Raw genomic sequence first — 7477 nt, 5'->3', positions numbered from 1 at the left:
TTAAAAGTTGCTAGAATATGAACTGATTTGGATCTAGGAAAATGGAATAATAGATTGATGTTTAATATGCTGGTTTTTGACATCTGTAAATTGTAAAAGGTAGATGGAGCTAAGGAATGTAGCTACTGCTGAGCCAATTGGAATTGTATATAAAGTGTATGATGTTTGGAATGAAATGGGAAAACAAAAAAGCAAAATATCCCAGGGCTGTGCTGTACAGCCTGAACATAAATTTCAGGCCTGTGTCAAGCTACAAGATAAACTCAGCTCACTGTAACCAGCAGTCCGGCAACTCCTCCTTAGCACCGGTGATTACGCCACCTGCGTGGCCTTGGCTATGTCTAAACTGCAGCAAGAAGAGAAAGAAAAAAAAAAAGGAAAAACCTGGTTGCCCGCTGCTAAGCGGAGAAAGGGGGCTTTATTTCCCTCCCTCTGTCTTTTTTCCCTGGAGTGTTGTCATCCATCCTTGTTGTGGCACTGCGTGGCTTCTCGGCTCTGAATCAGAGGTCGTCAGTGCTGTTTCTTTTTGCTTCCGTCTCGTCTCTTAGGTTCTGGCACATCTGGGGAAAGAGCCCATCACTTTACCTCCTTGCTGAAGTCGGTCTTTTCACACCGCTCAGCTTTGGGGGGTGTATGGGAATGTAGCGGGAGATTTGGTGAGGAGGTTAGTTAAATGTAAATACGCTCAAGTGACTTGCACCTGTCTGTAGAAAAAGCACATACATCACGCTAATTGTTTTACTGACCTTGTGTGCTCGATGAGCAGAACCTCTGTGTTAGATAACATAGGCCTGTGAGAAACTCCAGGCTCCTTATCACTATGTCCGAGATTCTTGCTTTGTTGTGAGAAAGAGCGGGAGGCTGCACCAGCCTGAAGCCTTGAAATCCAGGCGAGCTCAGCAGGCGCAGTGATCTTCCAGCAGGGCTGAACTGACCAGCGCCTGCGTTCCCCCTTGTGTCACCTCTGCCTGGGAGCTCAGGTGCGACTTCGGAGATCCCCCGGTAGAGAGGTAACTAAAATAAAACTTGCTCTTTGCAATGCATTCGTGGCCTCTGGCTCTTCTTGCGACGTGCCTGCGCATGTGTACACAGGGGGCCAGAGTGCTGAGTGCGTCTCTGGCTCAGACTGGTACTAATTTGGGCGTGGAGTGGAGCCAGGCTGGTCTGATGTGGAGTTTGGGCTGATTTGTTTTCATGCTGGGCTGGAGATCTTGCCATCTCAGATGGCGGCGAGAGGGAGGCTTTCTTCCCCCCTGCCCACCCTCCAGCAATGTTACTGCTGGAGAACTGTAATCCTGCATGAAGGAGTCTGAGGGTGAAATTTAAAGGCATCGCCAGTGGATCCATATTTCTAATGAAGCTGGGAAATTAAACCAAAAAGGGTTTTTTTTAAATGGACTTATTCTGTGGTAACTAGTTGTAAGAAATTTCTTAGTAAATTCACCGTGCTAGTTTTTGAGGTCATGGGAAAGAAAGAAAGGCCATTTTTTGAAACCAATGGAATGCCAAATTTCGAACAAAGTTTTAATAACTGAATTCTCGTATTTGCCAGAAAGGCCTATACCTCTCTCAGGTCAAGATTTGTTAAGTAAATCGTAAGCTCAAATAATGTTTGCTGAGAATTCTGTTTAGTTGCATGTCCTCCAAGAAGCTGCTTGGATGGTGCAGATCTGCTTGCAACAAGTGAGAAATCTCCACGGAAATTTCGAATGCTGTATTTCCATTAGTATTGGCAGCCAATGTTTCAGTAAAGCCAACACTACGTTGATAGAACTGAAACAGGACTTCGATGCGATAAGGGAAAATGATATCCAGTAAATATGACAGCCAAAATGGAGTTCGAGACTTTGATGAATGAATTGATGACAACCTTACAGGCTGACTGCATTCGATGGGACTTGCAGATTTGTCTATTTATAGCTACAACACAGAAACAACCTGTGGCTATTGTGGGACAGTATGACGAGAATGCTAACAGACTGATATACAGATTGTTACTCTGATCAAGAAATGCAGGGAATGAATTCAAGTCTTAATAGGCCATGATCCTTTTGTCCTATATGTGCCATTTGTGAAATCTAATTTTGATTTTTTTTTATTTGCAATCTATGTCCTTGTAAATTGCACTAGCTGATTTTCTTAACAGTATAGCTTTTGGCATGCCTGAATGTAAACTGCTGCAGAACCTGCAAGTCTTTCACATCAGGTCACAGACTATACTTGTGTTTGGTCTGATCCCATATGCTTGCACAGTTTTTGTTGATGGTTCAGGGAAGTCTCATAAAGCTGTAGTGGTCTGATGTGAAGATAACAATTGGCATCATTCTGTAAAAATTATTGAAGGTTCAACACAATTAGTAGAACTTGGCACAGCTTTATGTCACTTAAAGCTTTTTAAGGAGGAACCTCTAAATTTGATTTGTGATTCTGAGTACGTAGTCAAGGTCCAACGCACGCATCTGATTCTGAATTTTTTTTTTAAACAAAAAGGGGGAGAAGTAGGGGAAACACCACAAAACTGGTTGTCAAAAGCGTTGTATGTGATGAATCACTTATATCTAAGTGGTGCAGCCCAAATTCCCCCTGTGATGAAACACCTTACAAGTATGACCCAAAAACATGCTAAATCAGAAAGAACCTACATTAGTTACGTTCAAATCACTAGTTAATGGTCAATGGAAAAGGCCACATCAATTGGTAACCTGGGGGAGAGACTATGCTTGTGTCTTTACAGATCAAGGGCTGCAATGGTTGCCAGCGTGAAATGTGAAACCTGTGTTATCTTCCTGACAATGACTGCTGCAGCTGCTGCGTTTTGGATGCCTGCACAGACAAAGACTAACATGTGGATTACTTTAGCCAACACGACTGGCCAGGACTCTATACGCCTAGCTACGGCATCTCTGGAAAGCCCATTCCACACATGCTTGGTTGGCATCCCCCTTGACAACTACAGCAGCATCACACGACTGTTTCAAAATAGTGGTCGGTGCAGAGGCATCGCAACGAACTGTAATAATACCAACATGGCACTTTGGATTAATTGCCTCCCGGAAGCAGATATTGAACCACAGGATCTGGAATTGCTGGGATCTATGCCCAGGGACGCTTGTATCCAGCTGCTTTGTGAGCAGTGTCAGAACAATATATAAGAGCATGAATGGATAAAACTGCAAAATGTTCGTGCTACCCTTGGTGACTATAGAAATGAAACTCAATGGTGTGATGCCTCGCGGAGGAATCCAAGGGGTGCCGTTGATAATATGGGACAGCGACCCCGAAAACTCCCGTATAGTGCATTCTTGATCTGTGGAGACAGAGCCTGGCCAGGAATTCCTTCTAATGCTGTTGGATGACTGTGTAGTTTGAGACAATTAACTCTCTTAACACCCAATCTATCTATAACGATAGATCACAGAAGAGTAAGACAGGAAAAATGCTTTTTGCATATATATGAGTCAAAATGTGATGGTAGTGTAGATTTTTGGGGATCGGGGTTAAGAGTTTTAGGATCTCTTGTACCTGGTGTTGGCACAGCTCAAGCTTTAAATACTTTAGAAAAATTAAGATGCTGGCTAGCTAAGCAAACTAACAGAACTTCTAAGGCTTTAAGTGGGCTTTTGTTAGATGTAGATTCTGTAAGACATGCTGCACTGCAGAAAAGAGCTGCAATAGACTTTTTGTTGTTAGCTCAAGGACACGGATGTGAAGATTTTGACGGTATGTGCCATATGACCTTGTCAGATCATTTGAATCAATTCATAAAAGTATACAAGTACTGAAAGAGGGAGTACAAAAATTGCAAGTTGGTGATGGATGGGATTGGTTAAATAAATTTAGTGGTTGGGGGCTCTCAGGGTGGTTGTTATCAGTAGCGAACAGGACTGATTGTTTTGATGATTGTTGTGATTGTGTTACTAAGGTTGCCATGCATGATTTCTCTGCTGCAAAGGGCCCTGCAGCAGACAATGAAGGCAATTTTTTAGCACAAAAACAAAAAGAGGGAATTGTGGGGAACTACGGTGGGTCCGTGGATTCCCTGACGGAGGGCATGGGAACAGAGATCAGCCTTGAAGATATTAAGGCCTATCTGAGAGAAAGATGGGAGTAAAGGAGTATCCGGAGGTATCAAGGTGTACCCGTGAGAGAGAAGGGAGTAGAAGAGTAACATTGATGATAGCAAAATCAGCCAATGAGATGTTACTGCCGTAACTTGTAACCAATAGTGAAGAGACATATGAATTGGTAAAACTGTATAAAAATGCACTTGTGGCAATAAATGGCATCTACTACTTTCATCCTGGAAGAACATGGTTTATGTCGTTTCTCCGTCTCAACCGCGACACCATTCTGTAATTCCCCCCTTCTGTCTTTAGCCCATTGTGCTGGTTGAAATGGTATGAAATGGCAGAACCCCAACTGCATCCTGGGATGCCCACTCACCGGCCCCGTCTCTCAGGAGCCCCTTGGAATCCTCCAGCAACCCCCAGGAAACACTCTTGCCCATCAGCGAGCTGCCCGACCCCCTGCCCATCCTACACACTGTTAGAGCTGCCAGGAGCACGGAGTTCCAACCCTGCCCAGCCCTGGAATGCCAGTGCCGAGGGGAGGGCAGAATAACAAGTGGAGAAGCACTTCAAAATTCCACGTCGACACTAATCAATCTGACACAAACGAACCTCTGACACAGATTAGCCAGATCAAGAACAGGAACGTTCATGGGGTGAGGAATTGGATTTGCAAATCCTCTACACCGATCTGAACTGACACATCATTTTTTATTTTTTTGCCTTTGTTTCTTCTCTGGTTTCAACCGAGGCTTTCTGGTTTTGCCATCTTCCCGTGAACCTGCACTCGATAAATGCAGGTGTACATCGGGTTTCCCCAGTTGCTCTTCACAAAAAATTTGACATAGGAAAAGGCTCTGCGAAGTGGCGCGTTCTGTGAAGAGGGAAAAGGAAACAGAGGCGTTAAGAGCAACAGTGCAGTCAATGGATCTGCCCCCGCCAGCCCCGCTCCTGCACAGGAACAAGCTCCCAAAAGTGCTGTGGGCCCCTGTGCCCAGCGAGAAAACGTTCACGCTCTTCCTGCTGCGGACTTGCAGGCAAACCTGCTTTGCTCCCTGGCATCTTTCCCCCGCATGTGGACCGTACCTTCAGAGGGAAGGTCTGGATGGGATCTTTCGCCACGTCATACATGAACGTCCCAAGCAGAGTTTCCTCTTCTCCATCCGCATCCACTCCCTCGGGGGCAAAGCACAAGGAGAGCAGCTCAGACTCATCCCAGCACTGAGGAGACGTACGTGCTGGATCAGCCCCGTCCCGTTCCCAGCCTCTCCTGGGACTCCAGCACTCGTCTGGCACTGGTTGGGCTGGAGCTCAGTCTCCGCCTGAAGTTTTGGTGAAGAACCCTGAGGTGCTTTGGCCAGAATAAGTCTTGAGAGAGGAAATCTCTAGAGCCCTTGAAGTGTTGTGCCATGGCACGGCCGGGCTCAGGAGAGAGTGGGGAACAAACCTCAGAGGATGCACAAAGTCGCTGTCACGGCTTTGCCACAGGGCCAAATCCCAGGCAGAAGCGCCCAGTAGGGACTTACAAAGACGGCGACGTCTCTGGGGGCGCTGGTGACAAACCCAGAGGGAGAGGCTTCCTTGGAGATGTGCTGCACGGTGACGGTGCTCAGATGGACTCGTGCTGGCAACCTGATGACCACCTGGCCCTGATGCCCTTGGAAAGGCCAGCAGTTCCCTGGGGAAACATCCGGCTGCAATGGGAACAGCAGAGAAATTAAGCATGAGAGACCGCTGGGGCCAACACAACCGCTCCTGGAGTTTGAAGCGCAGGCACCGGGGTGTCTGTGGGGTCTGCTGCAGCTCGGAAGTGCTCTGAGCTCAGTCGCGAACTTCCCAGGAAGGCAAGACGCCAGCACTGAGGATTTCTGATGCCATACCTGCAGAACAGCCTCAGGAGGGTTGGCAGGGTGAAACAGCTGTAAAACCATGCAGCTCCACTTCCCTTGGCAGCTGTAGGTCTGGGAAGTTCTCCGCATGTCAATGGTGGCACCTGGAAGGAAGGGAGGGCAGATGACTGCAAGAGGCCACAGACCAGGAGGACGCGGTGCTCAGACGCAACTCGTGAGGCCGCTGCCAGCTCCTCATTTTTCAGTCCTGTCCTCATTGCCGCTTTGGAGAGCAGCACCGGGAGCACGGCTGGGCTGCTTGTGTCCATACCAGTGCTCTGCAGCGCCCAGTCAGACATCTCCACGGAGACTTCCGAAGCCACGTTGGATGCTGCCTGGGTTGAGAAACAGCACGGTCAGCCGTCCGAGCCCACCAACAAACCCAAGGAGGATTTCTCGGCGGTTCGGCCCAGCCAAACCTCCTTCCCCAAGTGCACCCTCACCTTCCTCGCGCTGCGGAGCTCCACCCTCAGCCGAGCCACCTCCTGCAGCAGGAGCCGCATCTTTTGGGTTTGTGCCGCCAACAAAGCCCGATAATTGCTGAAGGACCAGGAAAGCAGATCTCGTCAGAGAGTGGTCCATCCCCTCTGGGGAGCGCTGGAGCTCAGCAAGTAGCACAGACACGTGTGCTCGCCCGGCTTTGCGAGCGCTCCCCTCCTCACCAGGCTGAGCAAAGCGAAGGCCGGAGGGAAGGACAGGAGCCCCAGCTTTAGGAAAATGGGTGCAGGTAGCAGGAGTTGTTGGCTGAGGCTTCTGCACAGACCCAGTTCCAGCTCAGGAAACATCTCTTACCTCCGAGTCTGCCGTTCTGCCGCAGACCCACATGTCTGCTCCTGAAAGGGAAAAATTCCCCGTTAGAGTCTCCACTACCAGAGCTGCCAGGGCTCCCCAGGGGAGGCTTCCCCAGGAGACACGGCACAAGCTGCTCCTTCTTTGGATCACCCTGCACGGAGGCAGGAGAGCCCATGATTTCTCCAGCCGCTGTCAGCAGCGCTCCCTTGCAGGAGTCACCCACCTCCATCCATCCCTTTGTCCATGTTGTCCACCCTGGCATCGAGGTCACGCAGTAAATGCCAAGAGCCACCAGGAGCAACAAGAGGATGACTCGGAAGAACCTCATGTCCCTCAAGAAGCGCATCCTCCGCATGTCCATCGCAAACCGCTTCTTTGTTGGGGCCATCTTGTGCCTGAAAAAGAGGGAGTCCAGGGGCTGCCAAGGAGCCAAGTCTCGAGCAAACCCCTTCACAGCTGGATTTGCGTTTTTAGGCTGAAAAGCTGCCGTTTGGGAAGCTTGCTGCTGACTGTGCCCAGGAGGAACATGATTTCTGTCCACACTGCTCAACACTACTGGCAGCTCCTGCCCAGAGGAAGAGCTGCAGGAGCACCTTCTGAAAGAGAAGGAAAATAATCCATAAAGAGCAAATGAAGACAACACTTGTCAGCAGCCTTGTGGTGTGGACCTCGCTCTCTCTCTTTGGCTGAGAAAGCAGGTTTGTTCTCACATAGAATCACAAAATAGTT

General features: G+C 48.6%; 2 long non-coding RNA genes across 2 annotated transcripts; both read right to left on the bottom strand.

Moving 5' to 3' along the window:
• Positions 1–4770: 4770 nt before the first annotated feature.
• Positions 4771–5643, bottom strand: LOC135999622 (uncharacterized). The gene is made up of 3 exons (XR_010607697.1): positions 5594–5643; positions 5154–5243; positions 4771–4941 (listed from the first exon to the last, which is right to left on the bottom strand). It is a non-coding gene; the product is annotated as an uncharacterized LOC135999622 (long non-coding RNA).
• Positions 5644–6006: 363 nt separating this feature from the next.
• On the bottom strand, positions 6007–6485 carry LOC135999620 (uncharacterized). The gene is made up of 3 exons (XR_010607695.1): positions 6400–6485; positions 6228–6291; positions 6007–6060 (listed from the first exon to the last, which is right to left on the bottom strand). It is a non-coding gene; the product is annotated as an uncharacterized LOC135999620 (long non-coding RNA).
• Between the last annotated feature and the right edge of the window lie 992 nt (positions 6486–7477).

The sequence above is a fragment of the Caloenas nicobarica genome, chromosome 29 (genome assembly GCF_036013445.1).
Source record: "Caloenas nicobarica isolate bCalNic1 chromosome 29, bCalNic1.hap1, whole genome shotgun sequence".
NCBI lineage: Eukaryota > Metazoa > Chordata > Aves > Columbiformes > Columbidae > Caloenas > Caloenas nicobarica.
Note: the sequence above shows the minus strand (reverse complement) of the source record. Positions and strands in the feature narration are given on the sequence as shown.